This window comes from Grammomys surdaster, unplaced genomic scaffold (genome assembly GCF_004785775.1).
Source record: "Grammomys surdaster isolate TR1022 unplaced genomic scaffold, NIH_TR_1.0 125950, whole genome shotgun sequence".
NCBI lineage: Eukaryota > Metazoa > Chordata > Mammalia > Rodentia > Muridae > Grammomys > Grammomys surdaster.
The window spans coordinates 1670209-1680774 of record NW_021620771.1 but is presented as its reverse complement, the minus strand read 5'-3'; the positions used below and the strand labels follow the sequence as shown (position 1 = coordinate 1680774).

The 10566-nt window shown below is 43.5% G+C and overlaps 1 protein-coding gene across 3 annotated transcripts in view; it reads left to right on the top strand.

Moving 5' to 3' along the window:
- Positions 1 to 6374: 6374 nt before the first annotated feature.
- Positions 6375 to 10566, top strand: part of Znf239 (zinc finger protein 239) — a 9773-nt gene continuing 5581 nt past the window's right edge. The window contains exon 1 of one of the 3 annotated variants that reach the window (XM_028753554.1): positions 6375 to 6428. The gene's annotated coding sequence lies outside the window, so the exon portion shown is untranslated. Of the gene's footprint in view, positions 6429 to 6985; positions 7079 to 10566 lie in introns of those variants that run through there. The other 2 variants (XM_028753556.1, XM_028753555.1) reach the window with 2 other exon arrangements.

The window sequence follows — 10566 nt, the reverse complement described above, 5'->3', positions numbered from 1 at the left end:
AAACTTTATGTTTAACCTACCCTTAAGATAACAGGTAACCACCGGGCGGTGGTGGCACACGCCTTTAATCCCAGCACTTGGGAGGCAGAGGCAGGCAGATTTCTGAGTTCGAGGCCAGCCTGGTCTACAGAATGAGTTCCAGGACAGCCAGGGCTATACAGAGAAACTCTGTCCCCAAAAACCAAAAAAACAAAAACAAAAAAAACACGTAATCAATCTTACTATGCCTTGGATTATTCATATAATCAGATCTTATGACAGAAGCTGAGCATAGCTTGTTATGTATTGTTTGGTGTCTCAGAATAATGTATGTAAATGTGTATTGGGAACATACACTGAAAGCAGCCCACAGGTTGAAAGCAGTCATAAACAATGAACACCCCATAAACTTTGGAATCAAAATGTGGATATAGGTTGGTAACATCTATTCATGGATTTGAGTGGTATTCCAGGTCAGTAAAGTTAACTTCTTCCCTTGTAAAGCTCTGTTAAAGGTTTCTGTAGAAAAGACTTTCCCCTTCATTTCCCATACCATGATTTCTGTGCTGCTCAGTAAATACAGAGCACAGTTCTGTGTTGTAGACACAGATCAGATACACACAACAGACAGGCAACATTATCCAGCAACAGAAGCCAACAGATCATATACACAGGCAAAGACAGATGAGCTACAGAGCACAAACTACAAATAGACAGTTGAAGAGAAGTAGAGAATTCAAAGTTGGGCTAACTGATGGCACATGTAATAAGCATAATAAAAACTGCCTTTTAGACATGTAAAAATAGCTTAATCAGGAACCCCGATACACCCAAGGCTGCACCTGATAACCAGAACCCAGGGACATCACTCACTCAAGATAACCAGATATGGGGCTAGAACTCCAGGACTCCTACTGGACAGTACGGAAGCAGAGACCAAGTGCAGTGCTCTGCACATCCTGCAGACTGCTGAAGGCACTGGGGAGACACCACCTTGACTGCAGTACAACTGGAGTATCTGCCCCTGGATCCTCACTCTCACACCGTGAGAGACTGCACCCAACCTTCTGCTAAGATATGCCTGCACAGGTAAGCAGCTTTGGGGGGCTAGGCTTAGGACTAATAAGAGTACGAATCTTGTGTGATGACCCTTAGCATAATAAAATATAAATTTTGTTATACCAACTACAAGGTCCTACTTTCTTGATGGAGACAGTAAACTATTCCAAGAGGAAGTCTTTTTTTTTTCATTCTTTAATGTGGCATTGATGCATTTTGATGCCTTCTCTGAGGTTTCTTTAATACCATAATTGATGCAATTAGCAATGTGGATAATCATGAACTCTACCTTACATCATACATAAGAAAAAAATACCAAGAGGGTAGTATAAATAAGTGCAACAGAAAACATTATAGAAAATTAGTGCAGAATAATCCTATCATGAGCCTGGAGGATAATTGGGAAGATACAAATACAATAAATATTAATAAGCCAGGTATGATGGCTCAAGCCTTTAATCCCAGAGCTCCAGAGGCAGAGTCAGGCAAATCTCTAAGTTCTAGGCCAGCCTGGTCTACAGAGAGTCCAGAACAGCTATGGCTACACAGAGAAACTCTATCTCAAAAAAAAAAAAAAAAAAAAAAAAAAAAAAAAAAAAAAAAAAGAAAAAAACAGAAAAAAGTAATAAATAATTGTTAACAATATATAATAAATATTGTTATTTTTAAAACAGACACAGAGCTAGGAAGATAGTCCAGTCAGTAAAGTTCTTGCTTTACATAGATTCTGATCCCCAAAGTCAAGGTGAAGAAAGCTAGTGCGAGGACATGCACTTGTAAGGCACGAGAAGGTAGAGACAAGCAGTCAGCCTAGCCAAATGGATGAGCTTTCGGGCGAATGATGGACCTGTCTTTAAAAAATATGGCTCCTGAGGAACTACACCTAAGGATTATGTAAGCTTTTTATCCCAGTCCTGAAAAGGCAGAGGCAAGCAGATCTCTATGAGTTCCAGGTCAGCCTGGTCTACAAAGTAAGTTCCAGTGAGAAAGGAAGAAAATAGACCAATAGGTTGAATGGATTAAGAAACAAAATCCAGCCGGGTGGTGGTGGCGCACACCTTTAATCCCAGCACTTGGGAGGCAGAGGCAGGTGGATTTCTGAGTTCGAGGCCAGCCTGGTCTACAGAGTAAGTTCCAGGACAGCCAGGGCTACACAGAAACCCTGTCTGAAAAAAAAAAAAGAAAAAGAAAAAGAAAGAAAAGAAAGAAAAAATCCAGGGGCTGGAGAGATGGCTCAGTGGTTAAGAGCACCGACTGCTCTTCCAAAGGTCCTGAATTCAGTTTCTAGCAACCACATGGTGTCTCACAACCATCTGTAATGGGGTTTGGTGCCCTCTGCTGGTGTGTCTGAAGAGAGCAATGGTGGTGTGAGCATATGCATAAAATAAATAAATAAATCTTGGAAAGAAAGGAAGGAAGGAAGGAGGAAAGGAAGAAAAGAAAATCCAACTAGACTGTGATGGTAGGGCCTGCCTTTAATCCCACCACACAACAGGCGGAGGCAGGCAGATCTTTAAGTTCAAGACCAGTCTGGTCTACAGAGTGAGTTCCAGAACAGTCAGGACTATACCAGAAAAATCTGTCCCAAAAGTTAATTAATTTTTAGAAAAAGAAAGAAAATCCATCCCTTTGTTGTCTACAAGAGTCTCAACTTACTATCAAGAAAAGGTACCACCTTAGAGTAAAATGATGGGAAAAATATCTCAAGCCAATGGAACTAGGAAGCAAGCATCATTACTATGCTAATATCTCACAAAACAGACTTCAAATTAATATTCATCAGAAGCGATAGAAGGTTACTTCAAACTGGGCAGTAGTAGTGCACTTTAACCCCAGTACTCAGGAGGCAGAGGCAGGTGGATCTCTGTGAGTTCGAGGCCAGCCTGATCTACAGAGCTAGTTCCTGGATAGCCATAATTATGCGGAGAAGCCCTGTCTTTAGAAAAAAAAGAAGAAAGGCAAGGGGGCTTGAGAGATGGCTCAGAGGTTAAGAGCACTGACTCTTCTGCTCTTCCAGAGGTCCTGAGTTCAATTCTCAGCAACCACATGGTGGCTCACAACCATCTGTAATGGGATCTGATGCCCTCTTCTGGTGTTCCTGAAGACAGCTACAGTGTACTCATATAGACAGTAAATAAATAGTATAAATAATATAAATTATAAAAAGAAAAGCAAGGTTGTTCCCCCTGATTAAGGGAACAATTAACCAAGAAGACATTCCAATCCTAAATATATACGCACCAAACTATAGGGCACCCAGTTTCATAAAAAGCACACTACTGGAATTCAAGACCAGAATAACTCCAACTCAGCAATAATACTTGATTTCAACACCCCATTTTATCCAATAGAAAGGTCATCTGGACAAAAACAAAAAAACACACAAAAACAGAAATGTCATGGCATTAAATAGCATGATATAGCAAATGGATGAAAGATATATACAGAATATTCTACATGATGTCATTTTTGAAATTAGTTCTTTGTAGTCCTGGAGGTCCTGATACTCTATGTAGTTTAAGCTACGTTGGAACTCACAGAGATCCCCTTGCATCTGCTTTCTGAGTTGTAGAACTAAAGGCATTTGCCACCATGCTCACCTAGTTAAGTGGTGGTGGCGGTGGTGGTTGTTAAATTGACACAAGCCCTGGCCATCTGGGAAGGACCTTCAGTTCAGACAATTCTTTCCACAGGCAAATCCATGGAGCATCTCTCGATTTAACAGTTATCGTAGGAGGGTCAGCCGACTGAGGCTAATCCTACCTAACTGTGATACCTGTAAACCACAATGTCCAGCATAGCAAAAAATATCCCCAAAAATGTAGCTGGGGAATCAGATCAGGGGTTTTGTTGTTCTTGCCGAAAGCCAAAGTTCAGTTTCCAACACCTATGGAGTGCACACCTTTAATACCTACAAAGGGCAAAAAAGTCCTTTGCTCACACAGATGAGTACTGGAGAAGCCAGGAAAGTTTACACAGGCATCCTTCAAAGGAAGGAGATGCTTAGCCTATCTTCTTCCTGGAATTCTAGGAATGGATATAGTTTACAACCTGGCAATCCTCTGCTATCTGAAACGTACCTCCCAGAATTTACATTTTACTTATCCCAGACCCTTTCCCCCTAAAACCTTGAGCATGACTTCTAGGTCATAAAGGTCATCCTTGTGAGAGATGTAATTTGTACTTTACAGTGGTCTAAGTGTTATCTTAGGGCCAGGGCAGTCCCAACTCTCGCAGGCATTATGTTTACCTCAGTCATTCTCCCTTGAGTATTGTTTCTAAGCCAACAAGAACCCACCATATGAACAAAGCTATGTGTACTTCGTAAAAAGCTTCAATGAAACATGTCTTAAGCTTTGTCATACTCACCAGACTGAGTTATTTATTATCAGAAAACTTGTTTCTAAAACTGTACTGTGCTTAAATATGGATAAAATAAATTAACTGGTGTCAGACTCTCAAAGTCCTGGCCTAGGACTGGTACCTAAATCAGGCTGAACCAAATTTCTTTCTTTCAAGGATGGTTTCCCTGCCTGCTGTAAAGCTTGCAGGAACCCTCCACAAATTCCAGCAGTCTAGAGGCAGAGGCAGCCATATCTGAGTTCAAGGCCATCCCATGCAGGGTACATTTTAGGGTATGAGGGCTACACAGAGAAACCTTGTCATGAAAAACCAAGCAAGCAAACAATCTGTAATTCCAGTTCCAGGGATCTAACTCCCATTTCTGACTTCCATAGGCACCAGGCATAACATACAGTACACACATATACAAGCAGGCAAAGCATTCATATATGTAAAATAAGAGAATAATAAATCATTTTAAATAGATATCTCCAAAGGTTCAGCAGTGGCGCTTATATCTTAGGGGTAGCCAACAGCCATCTGATTGGACTTAAGACCCAAACAAAAGAACGGACTACATATCTGGTACTAAAACCTATCTGTGGCTGGTAAGTCCATGGAGCATAGGTAACTTAGTATTATCATGTTCCCCAAAACAGTATTTTTATTTTTATTTTTATTTTGGGTTTTTCGATACAGGGTTTCTCTGTGTAGCCCTGGCTGTCCTGGAACTCACTCTGTAGAGCAGGCTGGCCTCGAACTCAGAAATCTGCCTGCCTCTGCCCCCCAAGTGCTAGGATTAAAGGCATGCGCCACCACCGCCCGGCCTCTAACAGCATTCTTAACACTCATCCTTATACACATAGATAAGTTTGCTCCTTCATCCCAGGAGTTTCTTTTGCAGGGTAGATGTTCGCAGGTTTACCCAAAGAGCCTTTCGGGAGACGATTGCACACACTCAGAAAGTACTCTGAAATCCTTTTGGCAACTGAAACTTAACTACATATAATATTATCGATTCCTTAGAAGTTTTTTGACATTTTCTTTCAGACTTAATGGCATCATTCTTTGGGGGTCTGTTTTATGTTTAAAATTCCTTTTCTGATTTGGGAGTTCACTGATCTTTTAAATCAACCTTATGATGTTGTTGTAATTATTTAAAACAGGCGGTTACATTATGATCCACTTTTAGTTCTTTATATCCAAATACATTATTGTTGATTTTTAAAAATATTCTGGCCGGGCAGTGGTGGCACACACCTTTAATCCCAGTACTTGGGAGGAAGAGGCAGGCGGATTTCTGAGTTCGAGGCCAGCCTGGTCTACAGAGTGAGTTCCAGGACAGCCAGGGCTACACAGAGAAACCCAGTCTCGAAAAACCAAAAAAATAAAAACAAAAAATAAAAGAATTCTGTTTTTAAGTTTGTGTGTGTGTGCGCGCGCTCGCGCGGCGGGGGGGGGGGGGGTTGTACACTTGAACACAGACACCTGAGACAAGAAAAGGGTGTTGGGTTTACTGGAGTTAGAATTGCAGGCGTTGGTGACCTGCACAATACTTATCTGGAAACTGTACTCCAGAGATAAGAACTTGGAATATCCGGTGATCGATTCTTCTCTTTCTTTTTTAAATTTTGACACGGGCTTCTCGAACTCGTAAAACTCCTGCCTTAGCTTCCCCGGTGATGAGATTGCATGCTGTGGTTACATACACTACACTGTTCACTTCAGCTTCAGAATATTTTTAAGGTTGAAGACAGTTTTATTCTGGTTATTTACCCTCCAGCATCATCTTAACAAGTAAAAGACACGTTGGGAAGTATTATGAAACTGTATGTGTCTGCAACGAAAAGAGAGAACAACTCGAATCATCCAAGGAAACCCACAACCGCAAACTGGGGGCTTAAAGGGGTAGCGGTGTCCCATCGTCGCCGGAAGTGAACGCAGAAGTAGCGCTTCCCTGCCCGCGGCCTGCTGGGACTTGTAGTTCGAGCCCTCGATGATGCCCCAGAGTCCTGCGTTACCAGATGTGGGCTCTACCTGCGCAAGAGGTGAGCAGGGCTGGGCTGCCCCAGGGGCGGGCAGCGGCGTCCAGGACCAGACGAGGGGGCATGTCCACTCGGAGCCAGGGTCAGAGGCTGGGAAGGCACCCTGCGGCTGAGATCCCACGTGTTAGCAACCGCGGTACCCCCAGTCACGCCCGGTGAACAAGGCCATCCTCACGGAGGGCCAGGCCCCTGCAGCAGAGCAAACCGCAGCTCCGAAGACACCCTTTTCTTGCTTGGCCAAGCTCTAGCCTGGGCGGGTCTGAGAACTGAGTGGTTGACCTTCTTCGATCCAGTGACTTGGCCTTTTTCCAATGATGATGTTAGTGGGCATCAGGAGACTATGAGGGGCTCCTGAGAGAGGCCCCTAACAGACTCGAGGGGTACTAAGATTTCCACTGTGCAGCAATCCCCTTTGCATCCTAGGAACTAGTCAGATTTCTGAGAATAAAGTCTGGCGAGGGACATTGGGTAGCTGTAATACACGCAGTGAGAAGATGCGCAGACTGTAATACACGCAGTGAGAAGATGCGCAGAACCTGCGAGCACCTACTCCAGAACTTTAGTGCAGAAATAGGTTAATCTGAGGAGATGGGCATGTCAGAGAACTATCGTTCGAAGAATCTGCCCCTCCCTGAGAAGATGACCAGCTCCAGGTAACTTGGAGTTTCTTTCACCAAAAATGCCTAATTTCTGAGCTAGACACAGCTTTTCTCTCTTATACCAATCTAGGAAATAGCATTGCGTACCTGCCTAAAGTCGTGCACCTTGTGGTCTTTTCCTTTATTGTCAAGCTTCGTGGTGAGATTGGGTGTTTTAGGGAACCGGAGCATTTGGGACATTAAAATATTAAGTATCTAGCAAACGGTATCAACAAGTTCAGCATAGGGTCTGCTGTCCCCGGAAATTCCACGTTAGTTCTTTCTACACTGCCTTGCCACCGTGTGGAGTACTCCTCAAAACATCCAACCAAGCTCTTCTGAAAGGCTCTATGGAGCATTTTTGCCCTATAGTCCAGAAGTTGACTTCTATCAGACATTTCATTCATGTATGTTAGAGGAGTTACTCCTCATTGGGTTTGTTGTTGTTGTTTTGTTTTTGTTTTGAGACAAGGTTTCTCTGTATAGTCTTGGTTGTCCTGGAACTCACTCTGTAGACCAGGCTGGCCTCGAACTCAGAAATCCACCTGCCTCTGCCTCCCGAGTGCTGGGATTAAAGGCTGCCTGGGTCCTCATTGTTAAGACCAAAATATCTTGGGTAATGAGTTTGTAAGGAGCAGAGATTTATGTCTGTCTGCCCACAGTTCAGTTGTCTTAGTCATCATTACTTGGTTCAGTTTTGGACCTGTGAGACAGAGTTTTGTTCACTTCATATGGGAAAGACCTAGATCCCAATACCATCTTTAAGGGCACATCCCCAGTGAACTAAATTCTTCCTACTAGGTCCTACCTCCTAAGGATTTCACCTCTTCCCAACCTCAGAGGTGTCAAGGGTTAGGGACAAAGGCCTTTGGAAAACTGAGATCAAAACTGTAGCACACTTGGGAAGCAGAGGCAGGCAGATTTCTGAGTTCGAGGCCAGCCTGCTCTACAGAATGATTTCCAGGACAGCCAGGGCTACACAGAGAAACCCTGTCTCAAAAAACCAAAAAACAAAAACAAAAAAAAAAAAAAAACAAAACAAAAAAAACCAAAAACTGTAGCTTGTTGGAGATCAAAGTTAGTATATGCCCAGTCTAATAGTAAGTGGGAAAAACAAGATTATAAACTGAATCTTTTCTTCAAAGAACTCATCTTCTTCGTGAGCAGATTATATGTAGCCATCATACATATAATCAGTTAATCTTGACTGATCACTGAATTGAGAGGTTCCTAGGAGTTAGTGACACACACCTTCCTGAGTCTCTAAGGGTGTTTCCAGAGAGTATTAAGATCAGAGGCTTTGGCCTCAGGAGTGTTTCATTGTACACTACAACCCTGAGACTATGGGAAGGTGGGAGAGCTGTAGAAGGTGGAGCCTGGGTGGAGGAGGCAGGTCAGTGGGTTGAAGCGTAGCCTTGGGAGGCTAATCTTACCCTGGCTTGGCTCTTTCCTGCTCTTCTGCCTTACTTTTGCCTGCTGTTAGCTGAACAGCATGCTTCTCACAATGTCCTACCATGATGGGTGTCTAAAACTGTAACTCAAACAAATCTCTCCTTAAGTTGTTCATTTGAGTATTTGGTTACGGCTATGAGAAAGCAAGTGATATGTGTATTAACAGTGACCATTGTTTGCTGTGAAAGTGGAGGACATGAGGAACTTAATTAAACAGCTGTTCAGTGTCCGCAAAGTCATGCCTGAAAAAGGTGCATCAAAACCATGCCTAGCCCTGCTGGGGGGAGAACAGAACTCTCTGGTTCTCCCGCTCTCCGTGCACCCAGTGGTATTGTGAAATCCCCCTGCGTGTGCTTAGTGACAGTGATTCTAACGGGAGGTACGATGAGTTGCCTAAGGAGATCTTCTATGCTCTGATTGCCCTGTCCCCTTTCACCAACATGTCTACGGATTTAATTATAATACATTTTAAATTGCCAAATATTTGCCAGGCGGTGGTGGCACACTACTTTAATCCCAGCCCTTGGGAAGCTTAGGCAGGCAGATCTCTGTGAGTTCAGGCCAGTCTGGTATAGATAGTGAGTTCCAGGTTAGACAGGGCTACATAGTGATACCCTAGAAAGAAAGGAAGAAAGAAAGAAAGAGAGGGCTGACTGACTGCTCTTCCAGAGGTCCTGAGTTCAAATCCCAGCAACCATATGGTGGCTCACAACCATCCGTAACGAGATTGGATGCCCTATTCTGGTGTGTCTGAAAACAGCGACAGTGTACTCATAAATAAAATAAATAAATAAATCTTTAAAAAAGAAATTAAGAAAGAAAGGAAGGAACAAAGGAAGGAAGGAAAAGAGAAAGAAACAAAGAGAAAGAAACAAAGAAGAAAGAAAAGGGATTGAGGAGGGAGAAAAGGAAGGAAGGAAGGGAGGGAGGAAGGAAGGAAGGAAGGAAGACACTGATGGTCGACCTCTGGCCTCCAGCTTCTCATCTCCTCCATAAGGACACAGGTAAAAAGTCGCCTCAAGCTTGACATTAGGATCCTAGGCTCTTCGGGGTGGATGGAGCTTTCCTTGCTCTGATGCTGGTATTTCATGCCACTGAAGAACTGTGACTGAGCTGAAGAGAGGGCAGCAGAGCCAGAAGTAAACCCCATATTTTCTAGATCCAGGCCATTCTTCGTAAGTAAGTAGCGCATCCAGGAGTGGTAGCAAATGTCTATCATCCCAGCACTCAGTTGTCAGGATAATCACAAGTTCAAGGCCAGTTGGAGCTATATAATAAGACCCTATGTTGAAAGAGACAGAGGGAGATCATTATTCTGGATTTAAGCTAGATTTCTTCTCTTCTCCCTCTTCTTAATGAGATGATATCTTGGTCTATTTCCCAGGGTACCCTCAAACTTATGGATTAAAGTTAGCTTCCTGCCTCCACCTCCCAGGTAGCTGGAAATACAGGTACATGCCACCATACCTAGTTTAGGCTGGATTTAGAGAGGAGGGGGTGGCTCTTAACATCACCATCAGCAAAGATCAGATCTTTTCTTTGGCAAATACAGTCCTCCCACAGAAAAAAAAAAAGATCTTTACACAGTGGACAGACAGTGAGCTCCCTCAGGGCACTGAGAGAGGACTTCACAAAGATGGATGTGGAAGGTCCTGGTTTGGCACATTTCCTTCCCTTCGCCTCTGTCAGTTCCATGGTGATTATTTATTCAACACTGACACGGTTATTGGTTACAGACATAGTAGATCCCCAGGGTCTGAAAGAAAGCTCAGTGAGTAAAAGGCGCTTGCCACAAAGTTTGATGACCAGAGTTCAATCTCTGGGACTTGCTTCCCCCAAGTTGTCCTCTGACCTTCACACAGACTCCGTGACAGGCACATGCTCACATACACAATGTACACACACTCAGTAAATTTCTTTTAATGTAAGGGCGTTACTTTACCAGTACTCTTCTATGTACTGGAGTTTGTCCTTGATTTCTGCTGAAGGGCTCTCCTCCTCCTCCTCCTCCTCCTCCTCCTCCTCCTCCTCCTCCTCCTCCTCCTCCTCCT